Here is a 20,394-nt window from a genome sequence, read left to right as displayed (position 1 = left end):
TCTGTGACTCTAGAGAAGAACCTGAAGTGACGTCATGTTTCTGTGACTCTAGAGAAGAACCTGAAGTGACGTCATGTTTCTGTGACTCTAGAGAAGAACCTGAAGTGACGTCATGTTTCTGTGACTCTAGAGAAGAACCTGAAGTGACGTCATGTTTCTGTGACTCTAGAGAAGAACCTGAAGTGACGTCATGTTTCTGTGACTCTAGAGAAGAACCTGAAGTGACGTCATGTTTCTGTGACTCTAGAGAAGAACCTGAAGTGACGTCATGTTTCTGTGACTCTAGAGAAGAACCTGAAGTGACGTCATGTTTCTGTGACTCTAGAGAAGAACCTGAAGTGACGTCATGTTTCTGTGACTCTAGAGAAGAACCTGAAGTGACGTCATGTTTCTGTGACTCTAGAGAAGAACCTGAAGTGACGTCATGTTTCTGTGACTCTAGAGAAGAACCTGAAGTGACGTCATGTTTCTGTGACTCTAGAGAAGAACCTGAAGTGACGTCATGTTTCTGTGACTCTAGAGAAGAACCTGAAGTGACGTCATGTTTCTGTGACTCTAGAGAAGAACCTGAAGTGACGTCATGTTTCTGTGACTCTAGAGAAGAACCTGAAGTGACGTCATGTTTCTGTGACTCTAGAGAAGTACCTGAAGTGACGTCATGTTTCTGTGACTCTAGAGAAGAACCTGAAGTGACGTCATGTTTCTGTGACTCTAGAGAAGAACCTGAAGTGACGTCATGTTTCTGTGACTCTAGAGAAGAACCTGAAGTGACGTCATGTTTCTGTGACTCTAGAGAAGAACCTGAAGTGACGTCATGTTTCTGTGACTCTAGAGAAGAACCTGAAGTGACGTCATGTTTCTGTGACTCTAGAGAAGAACCTGAAGTGACGTCATGTTTCTGTGACTCTAGAGAAGAACCTGAAGTGACGTCATGTTTCTGTGACTCTAGAGAAGAACCTGAAGTGACGTCATGTTTCTGTGACTCTAGAGAAGAACCTGAAGCGATCAAACGCGCATTATTTTGTTCGATCTATTATTTTTTAAAAACAAGCTTATTATTCTATATCGTTTTTCTGAATTGCGTAAAATGACTGTCGCACGTTTTGCTCTTTTTATTCTCGATTCATATGAACTTTGCCGTGCGTTCAGTGGAAGAGGCAGGAGCTCTGATTTTTCAATTCATTAATTTAATTATTTTTAAGTTTCAAGTTTCACTTTTCATATTGTCTATTGCAGGGGCGGGCAATACGTCGATCGCGAAGCTGTTGCGAGTAGATCGCGTGATTAAGTAAAATATGATAGAAGAAAATAGTAAAGAGAGCTCTGATTGGCTGCTGTGAATGTCAATCAAATGGTTATTGCGCCGATTGGTTGACAATTTGATTGACATGCACAGCAGCCAATCAGAGCTCTCTTTACTATTCTTATATCATATTTTACTTAATCACGCGATCTACTCGCAACAGCTTCGCGATCGACGTATTGCCCGCCCCTGCAATAGACAATATGAAAAGTGAAACTTGAAACTTAAAAATAATTAAATTAATGAATTGAAAAAGTTGAATGAGAAATGGAAATATGTTTCTAAAGCTGCTTCTAACGTTCTAAGGCAACTATAAACATTAAACAAAATATAAAGCAGAGAAAAGACTAAAAATGTAAATGAATTAATAAATGATGCCTTCAAGAAAGAAAATAGTAAATAATCTATTTAGAAACTATAGAATCATATCAGTCTCTAAATGACCTTTGTTAAAGATAAATATACCTTTAATCTAAGTTGATCCAAAGAAGAACTAGAGCAAGAGATTGATGTAAAATAAACAAGTTGGGTTCTAAATTGAAAACATATGGACTTCAAGTGTCATTTATTGAAGGAATTGAATGATATAAGCATTGAAATGACTCGTCTTCATCCACATGACAAAATGATTTGACTGAAGTCTTAAAAGGTGTTAAATAAATACCAAGTTAATGCTAGAGTTTAACGGTTCTTTGGGGAACTTCAAAATAAAGAGAATAAATTGGTTGTTATGATAAGACACTTGAAATAAAATTGAATTGAATTGGTTAATAATAGAAAATAAGGTTAAACATTTTAGTGGAGTTCTAAATCTAGAAAAGGACAAGAAAATAAAATAAAAGAATGAATAATTATAGATATAATCATAAAAATATTTTATAGAGTAGATTTTTAATGTTTTTTTTATTCATAAAGTAAGTCTTAGTTAGACTTTTATTAATTGATTAAACTTAGGTCCAGAAATCCAACAATAGAAATGCTAATATAGAAAACACATAATTGAATAAATAAACGACTGCAGAATAGTTTGCACATAGTCACTGTTTTCTATTTGATATTATCCATTTACTTCAGCAATAGACTTTCAAACCAAATCTAGGAGGAATAATAACGATTAAACAAAGCTTAGAATATATTTTTCTATCTAATAATGTCATATAATTGAACACATGTATTCATAAATACTTTAGGAGAGTTAATACAAAGAGTATTATGATTAATTAAATGATTTGACGATAGATTGGAATATAAAGTTATCCAAGAAAACATTTTTTGAAATACAAATAAATCAGGTTGTTTATTTGTCCCTCAGGGGGAGGACTTAGATACTTAGTTGGATAATAGGTTTGTTACATGTTTGGTGATTCTTCCTTACAACGTAGACAGGAAGCAAAAGTGACGCAAATGGCGTTAAAACTGACATATAATGAAAAGTTCATGTAGTTTCCACTGACGTCACTTTATCTCGGAGCGAATAGATTGCTAAGCTAAACACCAGCTCATAGTGAGTCACTTTTGTCAAATTGAACTTTGATCTTTTTACTCTCACTCGTCTTGATTCACTTTGGTTTGTTTCGGAGACGACTTGTCTTTTTTAAAAGGAGTTAAAAAAAAAACAGGACTTTTATGCTGTTATTTGACTTTAAACTATGTTAATGTTATGTTAAAGTTTTTAAAAGTGACGGTTATGAGAAAATTAACTGATGAAAGTAAAAAGTATTTTGAATGAATAATTATGTTTTTATTGCATTAAAATAGTGTCAATCATGTGAGTTCACACACGTTGTTGCTTCACATCTGATAAAGCCAACAGGAAGTAGACGTAGAACATCCTGTTATCGTCTGGTTCCACCAATCGTAGGCGAGAAGCTGCTGATGGTGAAGAGATTGACGTCATGAAGTCGCTGCAGAGGCGACTCTCACTCACAGACGAAGACATGGCTGTACTGATGCTGCTGCTGCTGACCTTCTTCTCCAACAACATCCTCGCTGAGATCCTCAAGGAAGAAGGAACATCTCATCGCTTCATCCTGAACAAAACAGCTGATGACGTCTGCTTGATCTCCAGATGGATCGGTGAGGAGAAGAAACTTCTGTGGAACTCTTCACATCATGTGAGTACAAGTGAGTGTGACTTCGATCGTGTCCGAACTGATGTGTTGAACGTTCTCCAGGTCACCATGAGTGAGGACTCCAGTCTGCAGAGAGAACCTTCTTATGAAATAGACTCTCTGAAGGTCTCACACTCGGGTCAGTACCAAGCTCAGTGCTGGACCCAGAACAACGTGACGCACGAGAAGAACTTCACTCTCCTGGTTTGTGGCAGACGGAAGATGAGATATCAGTCCTTGTTCCCTTATGTTGGACAGACACTGGAGCTGAACTGTGAGGGTGTGGGACCAAACCAGAGGGTCCAGTGGGCTTTACTTCAATATAACGACAGAATAAGAAATTATGAATTATCTTTAATCGATGATGAAACATCTTCAGTGAACAAACTACAGCAAGTGAAGAACAAAACATTTCTTCTGGTAACGTCTCACGGTTCGTTCTTTTATTATTACTGTCTGCAGAAGAACCATCAGAGCTGTGAACTACTGAAATGGTTTGATGTTTATATACAATCAACTTACATTCACAGGTGTGTGGGAGAGAGTCTGGAGCTGAACTGCTCTGACGTCACTGGAAACAAACCACATGAGTGGAAGATCTTTAGTTCAGTGATGAAAAATAAAGAGATTAACAACTACACTCTGATGTTTCCATCACTGACCTTGAACCACACAGGTTCATACACCTGTGATCGCAGTGGTCAGTATGATTACTACTACCTGTTTGTGTGTCCTGAGTCTGACCCGCCTGCTGAGGTGTTCTTCACTGGAGGAGAGAACGTGACTCTACGATGTGACTGGAAACAGCCTGATAGGATCGACTGGTTCATGAAGACAAACAGAACTGAAGGAAGAACATCACGTGTATATGAAGGACAAGATGACAGAATCTTTCTCTTCAACATTAACCTGGTGATCACTAACATCTCTCTGGAACACAGCGGAGACTTCTGGTGTGTGATTATGAAAGACAAACGTTGTATGTTCACATCTAAGACCCTTGTAGTGTTCGGAGAGCCAGAGGTTGATCACCATCTAGTGCGGTCTGTGATGCTCAGTGTCGTGATCTTCATGATGTGTGTTGTTGTTGTTGTTGTTGTTGTTGTTGTTGTTGTTGTTGTTGTTGTTGTTGTTGTTGTTGTTGTTGTGGTCCAGAGGAGCAGAGAGCAGCTCCCAGCACCTGTGGAGGAAGTGCAGATGTTGGAAGTGTCTCCAGCAGATGTTCAGCCAGAGACTCTCTGAGCGTCAACATGATCCACGAGTGTTTGGATGAATCTTTCTTCGTTTGTAATCATTGTGACTCTTGTTTCCTCTTCCGTGTCAATAAAGTGTAACCTTTGACCTCCAATAAAAGACTCCAGTTTTCTTTGTGTAGAGATGAAGTCGATGAGTTTACGTCACATATTAGGTTAGGTTAGGTAGAACTTTATTGATCCCTCAGTCTGGTTCTGTTTCTCAATCATGTCTTTTTTCAAATATTTTCTCCAGAAAACAAGGTCAATAATCTCCTTTTCAATTTCTTTCTGATCACATCACCAACTGCAATTCCAATTATTCAATATTTCTTAATTTGAAGCGTTTTAAATTCAATATAAATCAATTCGAAGCGTTTTTAAATCAAGTTTTATCAACGCTCGTAGTTAATTCATTTTCATTAAGGTTCATTTTTTTATACACATTACTACCATCTAGTGGCCTTTTAGTATAACCTCGATTATTCTAAATAAATTAAATTGTTGTCGATTTAATAATACAGAATATTCCAACTAGAGTACAATTACTGTGTGCAGACATACAAACAGACATATTCAGTGTGTACAAGAACACACTCACATTAATGTATATTAACACACCATAATAGATGGATAGATTTAACTATAATAAATAAAACAACTTCTGTAAATAAACAACCGTCTTGGTTCAAATGTTTTAGCCGAAAAAAAAGACAATTTTGCTGATTATATTCCATGTTCAGTTGGTAACAGGTAACTTCCCTCAAGTTATCTCAGGTTCACAAAAGAGGGTCAAAGAGCAATGAATTGACGAGAGATCGATCTCCTAAACTGTAATATGACATTAACATACATGTACTCACTGAAGTAGTTACTGAGTAGTAATGAATAGAAACACAATCTTTCTTATAGATTTAAGTCAATCATACATGTTTAACTATAAGCTTTTATGTGTACAGCTGCATAACTTTTGAAAGAATAGGAATTAAAATAATAAGAGTGTTGATGGAGCTAAAGATTTTATACATCACTAACGTGTTACCATAGTAACTGCTGAAAACAAATAAAGTGACATGAATCAATCCATATAATACAAACGACTTGTTAAAAATGAAGCCTCAGTCAAAGTCACCACTAGAAAGCTGTTCTCATGTATTCATAATGTTTGACGATATAATAATTATTATTACTATTATTACTATTATTACTGCCGCGATGTTTGTCATCGTCACGTCACTGATGCGTTGACACGCGAGTGTTTGTTTTTATCTCTTTCTATCAGAGATTAGATGAGCTCGACGTCAGAGAAGTTTCAAGACCAACAAAGACAAGCGACTCTGCATCAACTTCTTCATGCTGGCGTGTGATCTTCTACGTTCACTGGACTGTTTCCGCCTTGTTTGGATCAGATAATATGTCGCTTTTTTAAACGTGTGCTTTTTATCAACACAAACATATTTTAGTGTCGCACACCAATAGTTTTGTCACTTCAAGTTGTTACACTGGAATCATTGTCGTCAACGGTTGTTCAAGAGGATCTTAAAACATAATATAGTTGAACATCTTTCCACTGATTACGTATATTTTTCATCACTTTCACTGATTTACTGATTGTAACCGTGATTCTTAGAGATCCGTCTTATTCTGATGCTGTTGTTTAACCTCGATCTGCCAAGTTAAAGCTGAATTTATGAACATGGATGAATCTCTTGTTGTACAACAAACACATGTGTGTGTGTGTGTGTGTGTGTGTGAAAATACATGATGTGAACCATAATTATATCATTTCTTCTCCTTCTGCACTGAATGAATCACAGTCAGAATCTATTGTCATAGTTCAACCAAATGAAGGTTCATCATCCAGACGGAGCACATGACGACATGTTTCAAGTAAAAAGATTAAAGAAGGTTAAAAAGATGAATAAAAAGTAAGAAACAAAGATAGAGGAGCAGCAGAGGTCAGAGGTCAGAGGTTTTATAATATCGTCTCGTCATTAAAATGTTTTTTCAAGATGCTCTGAGATGTAAACAAATGTCTTTATTGATCCTCATTTGTGTTTGTTCACTTCACGTATAGCTGAGAGTAGAAACTGATCCTGAGTCTGTTTGTGTTCAAGGACCTGAAGCGTCAGAGGGTTCACGGCAGGTGAACAGGTGAGGAACAGGTGAGCAAGGGTTCAGGATGTTGGAGGCAGCGAGAGGTCAAGATGTCATTCAGGGTGGGCAGAGGTCAGAGTGGATGACCCTCCGTAGTACTGTCCTGTCGCTGTACTGCAGTAACATATGGTTCTACAGCAGGACAACACACTGGATTGCCTGTGATCGCAGTGGTCAGTATGATGATTACTACCTTTTCAAAAAACCGCTTCGGGTGAGCCTTTGATCGGCTGCTTGAACGTGAGCTCCTGCAATAATTGCCAAAAACAGTCGTTTTAACGACTACTTGTCCGGATATTATGCTCATATCACTAAAGATATGTCTCAAGCATCTCGGATCTATGATCGTGATGCTCTTTTCAACATCAGAGAGTCCATGGAGGATTATAATCGCGACAGTTTCCAACGTCCGGAGAATGTGTTTCCGGTTCCGCTTCTCATCGACTCGACTCTGTGGAATATCGTTTGATCTCTCGGGTACGATTTCCACAAGCGATCGAGTCGGTCTGGAGTTCAGGTCAGGATGAGACGCGCAGTCGCGATCTCTCAGAACAACTCTGACTTCATGGATGTTTGATCGACATTCCTCTCTCTGAAGAGCGTGACGACACGTCAGCGCTGCCGTCTGTCCAGACCTCAACGAAAGGTGGTAAGATTTGTTCATTTCCTCTCTTTAATTCGGCTTTTACTACCGAGTTGAACGTGAGTGACAGCTGGTACCCACCTGACATGTTCGCTCTGCTGTCAGTGACGTCATCGCCCGTCATCAGTGATGTCATCGCTGCTGAATGTGGGACTTCTTAATGTTCGCTCCATTACTAATAAATCCTTTATTCTTAATGATCTTTTCACAAGAATTAATTTGGATTTATTATGTCTTTCTGAGACTTGGCAGAGAGAGGAAGAGTTTATTCATCTGAACGAACTCTGTCCAGTAGGGAGCGCTGTCCTGGGGAAGCCTCGCCTCTCTGGTCGTGGGGGAGGTCTTGCTACAGTTTATAGGGAGAGTTGTTCTTGCAAAGTGATTCAGACACAGGAATTCACTTCTTTTGAGTCTCAGATGACCTTGATTGGTTCTACAAGAACTTTCTATTGTGTGTCAATCTACCGTCCGCCTGGTCCTTCAGTGTTCTTGAAAGACTTTAGTGACTTCTTATCTTCCATTATTCAGATGGAATCTGTTCTCATTCTTGGAGATTTTAATCTTCATGTTGATGACGTCACATCTTGTTCTGCTAAAGAACTTTTAACTTTAACAGAAGCTTTAATTTTGAGCAACATGTTTCTGAAGCCACTCATTAAAAAATACTTGGTTCTACTCTTGGCCTGGACATTTCTAATGTATCTGTACATGATGTCCATCTGTGACCATTCTCTTGTTCAACCTGGACTTCATCCCTGAACCTAAGCCTTTAAAAGTTAGGTCTCAGAGACGTCTCATCTCAGCTGATACTGCAGACAGTTTTTCTGCTATGTTAAAGTTTAACCTTTGACCTCCAATAAAAGACTCCAGTTTTCTTTGTGTAGAGATGAAGTCGATGAGTTTACGTCACATATTATTCTGACTTTTTTTCTTCATTTTTTCCTTCTTTCTTCTCCTCAGTCTGGTTCTGTTTCTCAATCATGTCTTTTTTCAAATATTTTCTCCAGAAAACAAGGTCAATAATCTCCTTTTCAATCTCTTTCTGATCACATCACCAACTGCAATTCCAATTATTCAATATTTCTTAATTTGAAGCGTTTTAAATTCAATATAAATCAATTCGAAGCGTTTTTAAATCAAGTTTTATCAACGCTCGTAGTTAATTCATTTTCATTAAGGTTCATTTTTTTATACACATTACTACCATCTAGTGGCCTTTTAGTATAACCTCGATTATTCTAAATAAACTAAATTGTTGTCGATTTAATAATACAGAATATTCCAACTAGAGTACAATTACTGTGTGCAGACATACAAACAGACATATTCAGTGTGTACAAGAACACACTCACATTAATGTATATTAACACACCATAATAGATGGATAGATTTAACTATAATAAATAAAACAACTTCGGTAAATAAACAACCGTCTTGGTTCAAATGTTTTAGCCGAAAAAAAAGACAATTTTGCTGATTATATTCCATGTTCAGTTGGTAACAGGTAACTTCCCTCAAGTTATCTCAGGTTCACAAAAGAGGGTCAAAGAGCAATGAATTGACGAGAGATCGATCTCCTAAACTGTAATATGACATTAACATACATGTACTCACTGAAGTAGTTACTGAGTAGTAATGAATAGAAACACAATCTTACTTATAGATTTAAGTCAATCATACATGTTTAACTATAAGCTTTTATGTGTACAGCTGCATAACTTTTGAAAGAATAGGAATTAAAATAATAAGAGTGTTGATGGAGCTAAAGATTTTATACATCACTAACGTGTTACCATAGTAACTGCTGAAAACAAATAAAGTGACATGAATCAATCCATATAATACAAATGACTTGTTAAAAATGAAGCCTCAGTCAAAGTCACCACTAGAAAGCTGTTCTCATGTATTCATAATGTTTGACGATATAATAATTATTATTACTATTATTACTATTATTACTGCCGCGATGTTTGTCATCGTCACGTCACTGATGCGTTGACACGCGAGTGTTTGTTTTTATCTCTTTCTATCAGAGATTAGATGAGCTCGACGTCAGAGAAGTTTCAAGACCAACAAAGACAAGCGACTCTGCATCAACTTCTTCATGCTGGCGTGTGATCTTCTACGTTCACTGGACTGTTTCCGCCTTGTTTGGATCAGATAATATGTCGCTTTTTTAAACGTGTGCTTTTTATCAACACAAACATATTTTAGTGTCGCACACCAATAGTTTTGTCACTTCAAGTTGTTACACTGGAATCATTGTCGTCAACGGTTGTTCAAGAGGATCTTAAAACATAATATAGTTGAACATCTTTCCACTGATTACGTATATTTTTCATCACTTTCACTGATTTACTGATTGTAACCGTGATTCTTAGAGATCCGTCTTATTCTGATGCTGTTGTTTAACCTCGATCTGCCAAGTTAAAGCTGAATTTATGAACATGGATGAATCTCTTGTTGTACAACAAACACATGTGTGTGTGTGTGTGTGTGAAAATACATGATGTGAACCATAATTATATCATTTCTTCTCCTTCTGCACTGAATGAATCACAGTCAGAATCTATTGTCATAGTTCAACCAAATGAAGGTTCATCATCCAGACGGAGCACATGACGACATGTTTCAAGTAAAAAGATTAAAGAAGGTTAAAAAGATGAATAAAAAGTAAGAAACAAAGATAGAGGAGCAGCAGAGGTCAGAGGTCAGAGGTTTTATAATATCGTCTCGTCATTAAAATGTTTTTTCAAGATGCTCTGAGATGTAAACAAATGTCTTTATTGATCCTCATTTGTGTTTGTTCACTTCACGTATAGCTGAGAGTAGAAACTGATCCTGAGTCTGTTTGTGTTCAAGGACCTGAAGCGTCAGAGGGTTCACGGCAGGTGAACAGGTGAGGAACAGGTGAGCAAGGGTTCAGGATGTTGGAGGCAGCGAGAGGTCAAGATGTCATTCAGGGTGGGCAGAGGTCAGAGTGGATGACCCTCCGTAGTACTGTCCTGTCGCTGTACTGCAGTAACATATGGTTCTACAGCAGGACAACACACTGGATTGCCTGTGATCGCAGTGGTCAGTATGATGATTACTACCTTTTCAAAAAACCGCTTCCGGTGAGCCTTTGATCGGCTGCTTGAACGTGAGCTCCTGCAATAATTGCCAAAAACAGTCGTTTTAACGACTACTTGTCCGGATATTATGCTCATATAACTAAAGATATGTCTCAAGCATCTCGGATCTATGATCGTGATGCTCTTTTCAACATCAGAGAGTCCATGGAGGATTATAATCGCGACAGTTTCCAATGTCCGGAGAATGTGTTTCCGGTTCCGCTTCTCATCGACTCGACTCTGTGGAATATCGTTTGATCTCTCGGGTACGATTTCCACAAGCGATGGAGTCGGTCTGGAGTTCAGGTCAGGATGAGACGCGCAGTCGCGATCTCTCGGAACAACTCTGACTTCATGGATGTTTGATCGACATTCCTCTCTCTGAAGAGCGTGACGACACGTCAGCGCTGCCGTCTGTCCAGACCTCAACGAAAGGTGGTAAGATTTGTTCATTTCCTCTCTTTAATTCGGCTTTTACTACCGAGTTGAACGTGAGTGACAGCTGGTACCCACGTGACATGTTCGCTCTGCTGTCAGTGACGTCATCGCCCGTCATCAGTGATGTCATCGCTGCTGAATGTAGGACTTCTTAATGTTCGCTCCATTACTAATAAATCCTTTATTCTTAATGATCTTTTCACAAGAATTAATTTGGATTTATTATGTCTTTCTGAGACTTGGCAGAGAGAGGAAGAGTTTATTCATCTGAACGAACTCTGTCCAGTAGGGCGCGCTGTCCTGGGGAAGCCTCGCCTCTCTGGTCGTGGGGGAGGTCTTGCTACAGTTTATAGGGAGAGTTGTTCTTGCAAAGTGATTCAGACACAGGAATTCACTTCTTTTGAGTCTCAGATGACCTTGATTGGTTCTACAAGAACTTTCTATTGTGTGTCAATCTACCGTCCGCCTGGTCCTTCAGTGTTCTTGAAAGACTTCAGTGACTTCTTATCTTCCATTATTCAGATGGAATCTGTTCTCATTCTTGGAGATTTTAATCTTCATGTTGATGACGTCACATCTTGTTCTGCTAAAGAACTTTTAACTTTAACAGAAGCTTTAATTTTGAGCAACATGTTTCTGAAGCCACTCATTAAAAAATACTTGGTTCTACTCTTGGCCTGAACATTTCTAATGTATCTGTACATGATGTCCATCTGTGACCATTCTCTTGTTCAACCTGGACTTCATCCCTGAACCTAAGCCTTTAAAAGTTAGGTCTCAGAGACGTCTCATCTCAGCTGATACTGCAGACAGTTTTTCTGCTATGTTAAAGTTTAACCTTTGACCTCCAATAAAAGACTCCAGTTTTCTTTGTGTAGAGATGAAGTCGATGAGTTTACGTCACATATTATTCTGACTTTTTTTCTTCATTTTTTCCTTCTTTCTTCTCCTCAGTCTGGTTCTGTTTCTCAATCATGTCTTTTTTCAAATATTTTCTCCAGAAAACAAGGTCAATAATCTCCTTTTCAATCTCTTTCTGATCACATCACCAACTGCAATTCCAATTATTCAATATTTCTTAATTTGAAGCGTTTTAAATTCAATATAAATCAATTCGAAGCGTTTTTAAATCAAGTTTTATCAACGCTCGTAGTTAATTCATTTTCATTAAGGTTCATTTTTTTATACACATTACTACCATCTAGTGGCCTTTTAGTATAACCTCGATTATTCTAAATAAATTAAATTGTTGTCGATTTAATAATACAGAATATTCCAACTAGAGTACAATTACTGTGTGCAGACATACAAACAGACATATTCAGTGTGTACAAGAACACACTCACATTAATGTATATTAACACACCATAATAGATGGATAGATTTAACTATAATAAATAAAACAACTTCGGTAAATAAACAACCGTCTTGGTTCAAATGTTTTAGCCGAAAAAAAAGACAATTTTGCTGATTATATTCCATGTTCAGTTGGTAACAGGTAACTTCCCTCAAGTTATCTCAGGTTCACAAAAGAGGGTCAAAGAGCAATGAATTGACGAGAGATCGATCTCCTAAACTGTAATATGACATTAACATACATGTACTCACTGAAGTAGTTACTGAGTAGTAATGAATAGAAACACAATCTTACTTATAGATTTAAGTCAATCATACATGTTTAACTATAAGCTTTTATGTGTACAGCTGCATAACTTTTGAAAGAATAGGAATTAAAATAATAAGAGTGTTGATGGAGCTAAAGATTTTATACATCACTAACGTGTTACCATAGTAACTGCTGAAAACAAATAAAGTGACATGAATCAATCCATATAATACAAATGACTTGTTAAAAATGAAGCCTCAGTCAAAGTCACCACTAGAAAGCTGTTCTCATGTATTCATAATGTTTGACGATATAATAATTATTATTACTATTATTACTATTATTACTGCCGCGATGTTTGTCATCGTCACGTCACTGATGCGTTGACACGCGAGTGTTTGTTTTTATCTCTTTCTATCAGAGATTAGATGAGCTCGACGTCAGAGAAGTTTCAAGACCAACAAACACAAGCGACTCTGCATCAACTTCTTCATGCTGGCGTGTGATCTTCTACGTTCACTGGACTGTTTCCGCCTTGTTTGGATCAGATAATATGTCGCTTTTTTAAACGTGTGCTTTTTATCAACACAAACATATTTTAGTGTCGCACACCAATAGTTTTGTCACTTCAAGTTGTTACACTGGAATCATTGTCGTCAACGGTTGTTCAAGAGGATCTTAAAACATAATATAGTTGAACATCTTTCCACTGATTACGTATATTTTTCATCACTTTCACTGATTTACTGATTGTAACCGTGATTCTTAGAGATCCGTCTTATTCTGATGCTGTTGTTTAACCTCGATCTGCCAAGTTAAAGCTGAATTTATGAACATGGATGAATCTCTTGTTGTACAACAAACACATGTGTGTGTGTGTGTGTGTGAAAATACATGATGTGAACCATAATTATATCATTTCTTCTCCTTCTGCACTGAATGAATCACAGTCAGAATCTATTGTCATAGTTCAACCAAATGAAGGTTCATCATCCAGACGGAGCACATGACGACATGTTTCAAGTAAAAAGATTAAAGAAGGTTAAAAAGATGAATAAAAAGTAAGAAACAAAGATAGAGGAGCAGCAGAGGTCAGAGGTCAGAGGTTTTATAAAATCGTCTCGTCATTAAAATGTTTTTTCAAGATGCTCTGAGATGTAAACAAATGTCTTTATTGATCCTCATTTGTGTTTGTTCACTTCACGTATAGCTGAGAGTAGAAACTGATCCTGAGTCTGTTTGTGTTCAAGGACCTGAAGCGTCAGAGGGTTCACGGCAGGTGAACAGGTGAGGAACAGGTGAGCAAGGGTTCAGGATGTTGGAGGCAGCGAGAGGTCAAGATGTCATTCAGGGTGGGCAGAGGTCAGAGTTGATGACCCTCCGTAGTACTGTCCTGTCGCTGTACTGCAGTAACATATGGTTCTACAGCAGGACAACACACTGGATTGCCTGTGATCGCAGTGGTCAGTATGATGATTACTACCTTTTCAAAAAACCGCTTCCGGTGAGCCTTTGATCGGCTGCTTGAACGTGAGCTCCTGCAATAATTGCCAAAAACAGTCGTTTTAACGACTACTTGTCCGGATATTATGCTCATATCACTAAAGATATGTCTCAAGCATCTCGGATCTATGATCGTGATGCTCTTTTCAACATCAGAGAGTCCATGGAGGATTATAATCGCGACAGTTTCCAATGTCCGGAGAATGTGTTTCCGGTTCCGCTTCTCATCGACTCGACTCTGTGGAATATCGTTTGATCTCTCGGGTACGATTTCCACAAGCGATGGAGTCGGTCTGGAGTTCAGGTCAGGATGAGACGCGCAGTCGCGATCTCTCGGAACAACTCTGACTTCATGGATGTTTGATCGACATTCCTCTCTCTGAAGAGCGTGACGACACGTCAGCGCTGCCGTCTGTCCAGACCTCAACGAAAGGTGGTAAGATTTGTTCATTTCCTCTCTTTAATTCGGCTTTTACTACCGAGTTGAACGTGAGTGACAGCTGGTACCCACGTGACATGTTCGCTCTGCTGTCAGTGACGTCATCGGCGTCATCAGTGATGTCATCGCTGCTGAATGTAGGACTTCTTAATGTTCGCTCCATTACTAATAAATCCTTTATTCTTAATGATCTTTTCACAAGAATTAATTTGGATTTATTATGTCTTTCTGAGACTTGGCAGAGAGAGGAAGAGTTTATTCATCTGAACGAACTCTGTCCAGTAGGGAGCGCTGTCCTGGGGAAGCCTCGCCTCTCTGGTCGTGGGGGAGGTCTTGGTACAGTTTATAGGAAGAGTTGTTCTTGCAAAGTGATCCAGACACAGGAATTCACTTCTTTTGAGTCTCAGATGATCTTGGTTGGTTCTACAAGAACTTTCTATTGTGTGTCAATCTACCGCCCGCCTGGTCCTTCAGTGTTCTTGAAAGACTTCAGTGACTTCTTATCTTCCATTATTCAAATGGAATCTGTTCTCATTCTTGGGGATTTTAATCTTCATGTTGATGACGTCACATCTTGTTCTGCTAAAGAACTTTTAACTTTAACAGAAGCTTTAATTTTGAGCAACATGTTTCTGAACCCACTCATCAAAAAATACTTGGTTCTACTCTTGGCCTGGACATTTCTAATGTATCTGTACATGATGTCCATCTGAGGAATCATTATCTTGTCTTGTTTAACCTGGACTTCATCCCTGAACCTAAGCCTTTGAAAGTTAGGTCTCAGAGGCGTGTCATCTCAGCCGATACTGTAGACAGTTTTTCTGCTATGTTTGACCGTCTTTCCTTTGATGACTGCCCAGATGTGGACAGTTTGGTTCACTGTTTCACTGATCATTGTGTTGAAATACTGGATCAAGTGGCACCTGTTAAATCGAACTTGAAAATTTAGAAAAAACGGTGCCCTTGGAGAAATGAAGATCTCCTGAGTCTGAAGAGACTTTGTCGAAAGACTGCGGTCTCTGGAAGTCCACTAAACTTGAGGTGCACAGACTTCTCCCCAGGGATCTGATGTCTTCTTACAATGAGATGGTGGAAACTGTCAGATCTGATTACATCAGAAAACTGGTAGCAGTAAATAAGAAAAAACCCAAAGTGTTGTTTGACACGATTAATTCTCTCGTGTCTCCTGCTCCTCAAATCACGCCTGTCTTCTGTGAAGCTGACAGCAATGCATTGTTGAGATTTTTCATTGACAAAATTTAATTGATCAAAGAGAAAATCTCTCCCCCTTTGTTTGGAACCCCTACTGTCTCTGAGCCCCTCTCCTCCTCTTGGTCTTCCTTCACTGCTGTATCTCTGGGTGACATTTCGGCAAAGACTACTTGTCCGGATATTATGCTCATATCACTAAAGATATGTCTCAAGCATCTCGGATCTATGATCGTGATGCTCTTTTCAACATCAGAGAGTCCATGGAGGATTATAATCGCGACAGTTTCCAACGTCCGGAGAATGTGTTTCCGGTTCCGCTTCTCATCGACTCTGACTCTGTGGAATATCGTTTGATCTCTCGGGTACGATTTCCACAAGCGATCGAGTCGGTCTGGAGTTCAGGTCAGGATGAGACGCGCAGTCGCGATCTCTCGGAACAACTCTGACGTCATCGGACTTCATGGATGTTTGATCGACATTCCTCTCACTGAAGAGTGTGACGACACGTCAGCGCTGCCGTCTGTCCAGACCTCAACGAAAGGTGGTAAGATTTGTTCATTTCCTCTCTTTAATTCGGCTTTTACTACCGAGTTGAACGTGAGTGACAGCTGGTACCCACGTGACATGTTCGCTCTGCTGTCAGTGACGTCATCGCCCGTCATCAGTGACGTCATCGGTGCTGAATGTGGGACTTCTTAATGTTCGCTCCATTACTAATAAATCCTTTATTCTTAATGATCTTTTCACAAGAATTAATTTGGATTTATTATGTCTTTCTGAGACTTGGCAGAGAGAGGAAGAGTTTATTCATCTGAACGAACTCTGTCCAGTAGGGAGCGCTGTCCTGGGGAAGCCTCGCCTCTCTGGTCGTGGGGGAGGTCTTGGTACAGTTTATAGGAAGAGTTGTTCTTGCAAAGTGATTCAGACACAGGAATTCACTTCTTTTGAGTCTCAGATGATCTTGGTTGGTTCTACAAGAACTTTCTATTGTGTGTCAATCTACCGCCCGCCTGGTCCTTCAGTGTTCTTGAAAGACTTCAGTGACTTCTTATCTTCCATTATTCAAATGGAATCTGTTCTCATTCTTGGGGATTTTAATCTTCATGTTGATGACGTCACATCTTGTTCTGCTAAAGAACTTTTAACTTTAACAGAAGCTTTAATTTTGAGCAACATGTTTCTGAACCCACTCATCAAAAAATACTTGGTTCTACTCTTGGCCTGGACATTTCTAATGTATCTGTACATGATGTCCATCTGAGGGATCATTATCTTGTCTTGTTTAACCTGGACTTCATCCCTGAACCTAAGCCTTTGAAAGTTAGGTCTCAGAGGCGTGTCATCTCAGCCGATACTGTAGACAGTTTTTCTGCTATGTTTGACCGTCTTTCCTTTGATGACTGCCCAGATGTGGACAGTTTGGTTCACTGTTTCACTGATCATTGTGTTGAAATACTGGATCAAGTGGCACCTGTTAAATCGAACTTGAAAATTTAGAAAAAACGGTGCCCTTGGAGAAATGAAGATCTCCTGAGTCTGAAGAGACTTTGTCGAAAGACTGCGGTCTCTGGAAGTCCACTAAACTTGAGGTGCACAGACTTCTCCCCAGGGATCTGATGTCTTCTTACAATGAGATGGTGGAAACTGTCAGATCTGATTACATCAGAAAACTGGTAGCAGTAAATAAGAAAAAACCCAAAGTGTTGTTTGACACGATTAATTCTCTCGTGTCTCCTGCTCCTCAAATCACGCCTGTCTTCTGTGAAGCTGACAGCAATGCATTGTTGAGATTTTTCATTGACAAAATTTAATTGATCAAAGAGAAAATCTCTCCCCCTTTGTTTGGAACCCCTACTGTCTCTGAGCCCCTCTCCTCCTCTTGGTCTTCCTTCACTGCTGTATCTCTGGGTGACATTTCGGCAAAGACTACTTGTCCGGATATTATGCTCATATCACTAAAGATATGTCTCAAGCATCTCGGATCTATGATCGTGATGCTCTTTTCAACATCAGAGAGTCCATGGAGGATTATAATCGCGACAGTTTCCAACGTCCGGAGAATGTGTTTCCGGTTCCGCTTCTCATCGACTCGGACTCTGTGGAATATCGTTTGATCTCTCGGGTACGATTTCCACAAGCGATCGAGTCGGTCTGGAGTTCAGGTCAGGATGAGACGTGCAGTCGCGATCGCTCGGAACAACTCTGACGTCATCGGACGTCATGGATGTTTGATCGACATTCCTCTCACTGAAGAGTGTGACGACACGTCAGCGCTGCCGTCTGTCCAGACCTCAACGAAAGGTGGTAAGATTAGTTCATTTCCTCTCTTTAATTCGGCTTTTACTACCGAGTTGAACGTGAGTGACAGCTGGTACCCACGTGACATGTTCGCTCTGCTGTCAGTGACGTCATCGCCGTCATCAGTGATGTCATCGCTGCTGAATGTAGGACTTCTGAATGTTCGCTCCATTACTAATAAATCCTTTATTCTTAATGATCTTTTCACAAGAATTAATTTGGATTTATTATGTCTTTCTGAGACTTGGCAGAGAGAGGAAGAGTTTATTCATCTGAACGAACTCCGTCCAGTAGGGAGCGCTGTTCTGGGGAAGCCTCGCCTCTCTGGTCGTGGGGGAGGTCTTGCTACAGTTTATAGAGAGAGTTGTTCTTGCAAAGTGATTCAGACACAGGAATTCACTTCTTTTGAGTCTCAGATGATCTTGGTTGGTTCCTCAAGAACTTTCTATTGTGTGTCAATCTACCGTCCGCCTGGTCCTTCAGTGTTCTTGAAAGACTTCAGTGACTTCTTATCTTCCATTATTCAAATGGAATCTGTTCTCATTCTTGGAGATTTTAATCTTCATGTTGATGACGTCACATCTTGTTCTGCTAAAGAACTTTTAACTTTAACAGAAGCTTTAATTTTGAGCAACATGTTTCTGAACCCACTCACCAAAAAGTTAGTTTTTACTCTTGGCCTGAACATTTCTAATGTATCTGTACATGATGTCCATCTGAGGAATCATTATCTTGTCTTGTTTAACCTGGACTTCATCCCTGAACCTAAGCCTTTGAAAGTTAGGTCTCAGAGGCGTGTCATCTCAGCCAATACCGCAGACAGTTTTTCTGCTATGTTTGACCGTCTTTCCTTTGATGACTGCACAGACGTGGACAGTTTGATTCACTGTTTCACTGGTCATTGTGTTGAAATACTGGATCAAGTGGCACCTGTTAAATCGAACTTGAAAATTCAGAAAAAACGGTGCCCTTGGACACATGAAGATCTCCTGAGTCTGAAGAGACTTTGTCGAAAGACTGAGCGTCTCTGGAAGTCCACTAAACTTGAGGTGCACAGACTTCTCCCCAGGGATCTGATGTCTTCTTACAATGAGATGGTGGAAACTGTCAGATCTGATTACATCAGAAAACTGGTAGCAGTAAATAAGAAAAACCCCAAAGTGTTGTTTGACACGATTAATTCTCTTGTGTCTCCTGCTCCTCAAATCACGCCTGTCTTCTGTGAAGCTGACAGCAATGCATTGTTGAGATTTTTCATTGACAAAATTTAATTGATCAAAGAGAAAATCTCTCCCCCTTTGTTTGGAACCCCTACTGTCTCTGAGCCCCTCTCCTCCTCTTGGTCTTCCTTCATTGCTGTATCTCTGGGTGACATTTCGGCAAAGACTACTTGTCCGGATATTATGCTCATATCACTAAAGATATGTCTCAAGCATCTCGGATCTATGATCGTGATGTTCTTTTCAACATCAGAGAGTCCATGGAGGATTATAATCGCGACAGTTTCCAACGTCCGGAGAATGTGTTTCCGGTTCCGCTTCTCATCGACTCGGACTCTGTGGAATATCGTTTGATCTCTCGGGTACGATTTCCACAAGCGATCGAGTCGGTCTGGAGTTCAGGTCAGGATGAGACGCGCAGTCGCGATCGCTCGGAACAACTCTGACTTCATCGGACGTCATCGATGTTTGATCGACATTCCTCTCACTGAAGAGCGTGACGACACGTCAGCGCTGCCGTCTGTCCAGACCTCAACGAAAGGTGGTAAGATTTGTTCATTTCCTCTTTAATTCGGCTTTTACTACCGAGTTGAACGTGAGTGACAGCTGGTACCCACGTGACCGCTGTTCGCTTCAAAAGATCCCGCTCTGCTGTCAGTGACGTCATCAGTGATGTCATGGCCTGGACTATTGCAACAGTTTATTTTCATGTCTTGTCTCGCCTGCAGTTCATACAAAACTCTGCAGGCAGAATTCTGAGCCACTCTAGTAGAAGAACTCACATTTCTCCTTCAAACTCTTCACTGGCTGCTCTAGTAGAAGAACTCACATTTCTCCTTCAAACTCTTCACTGGCTGCCAGTTTCTTTCAGGATCATTTTAAAATTCTGGTTCTAACTTTCAGATCTATTCATGGTCAGACCTTCCATCAGTGATCTGATCCAGACTTACACCCCAGCTCGGGCTCTGAGGTCTGTGGATCAGAATCTAATGATGGTTCCTCGCACACGGTTCAGGACCAGAGGAGAGAAATCCTTCCAGACTGTTGCTCCTAAGCTTTGGAACCATCTCTGTGTTTGATGATCTACTGACTCCTTTAAGAAACATCTGTGTTTGATGA

This window comes from Callionymus lyra, chromosome 14 (genome assembly GCF_982586985.1).
Source record: "Callionymus lyra chromosome 14, fCalLyr1.hap1.1, whole genome shotgun sequence".
NCBI lineage: Eukaryota > Metazoa > Chordata > Actinopteri > Syngnathiformes > Callionymidae > Callionymus > Callionymus lyra.
The sequence above is the reverse complement of the archived record's forward strand: the minus strand, read 5'-3'. Positions refer to the sequence as shown.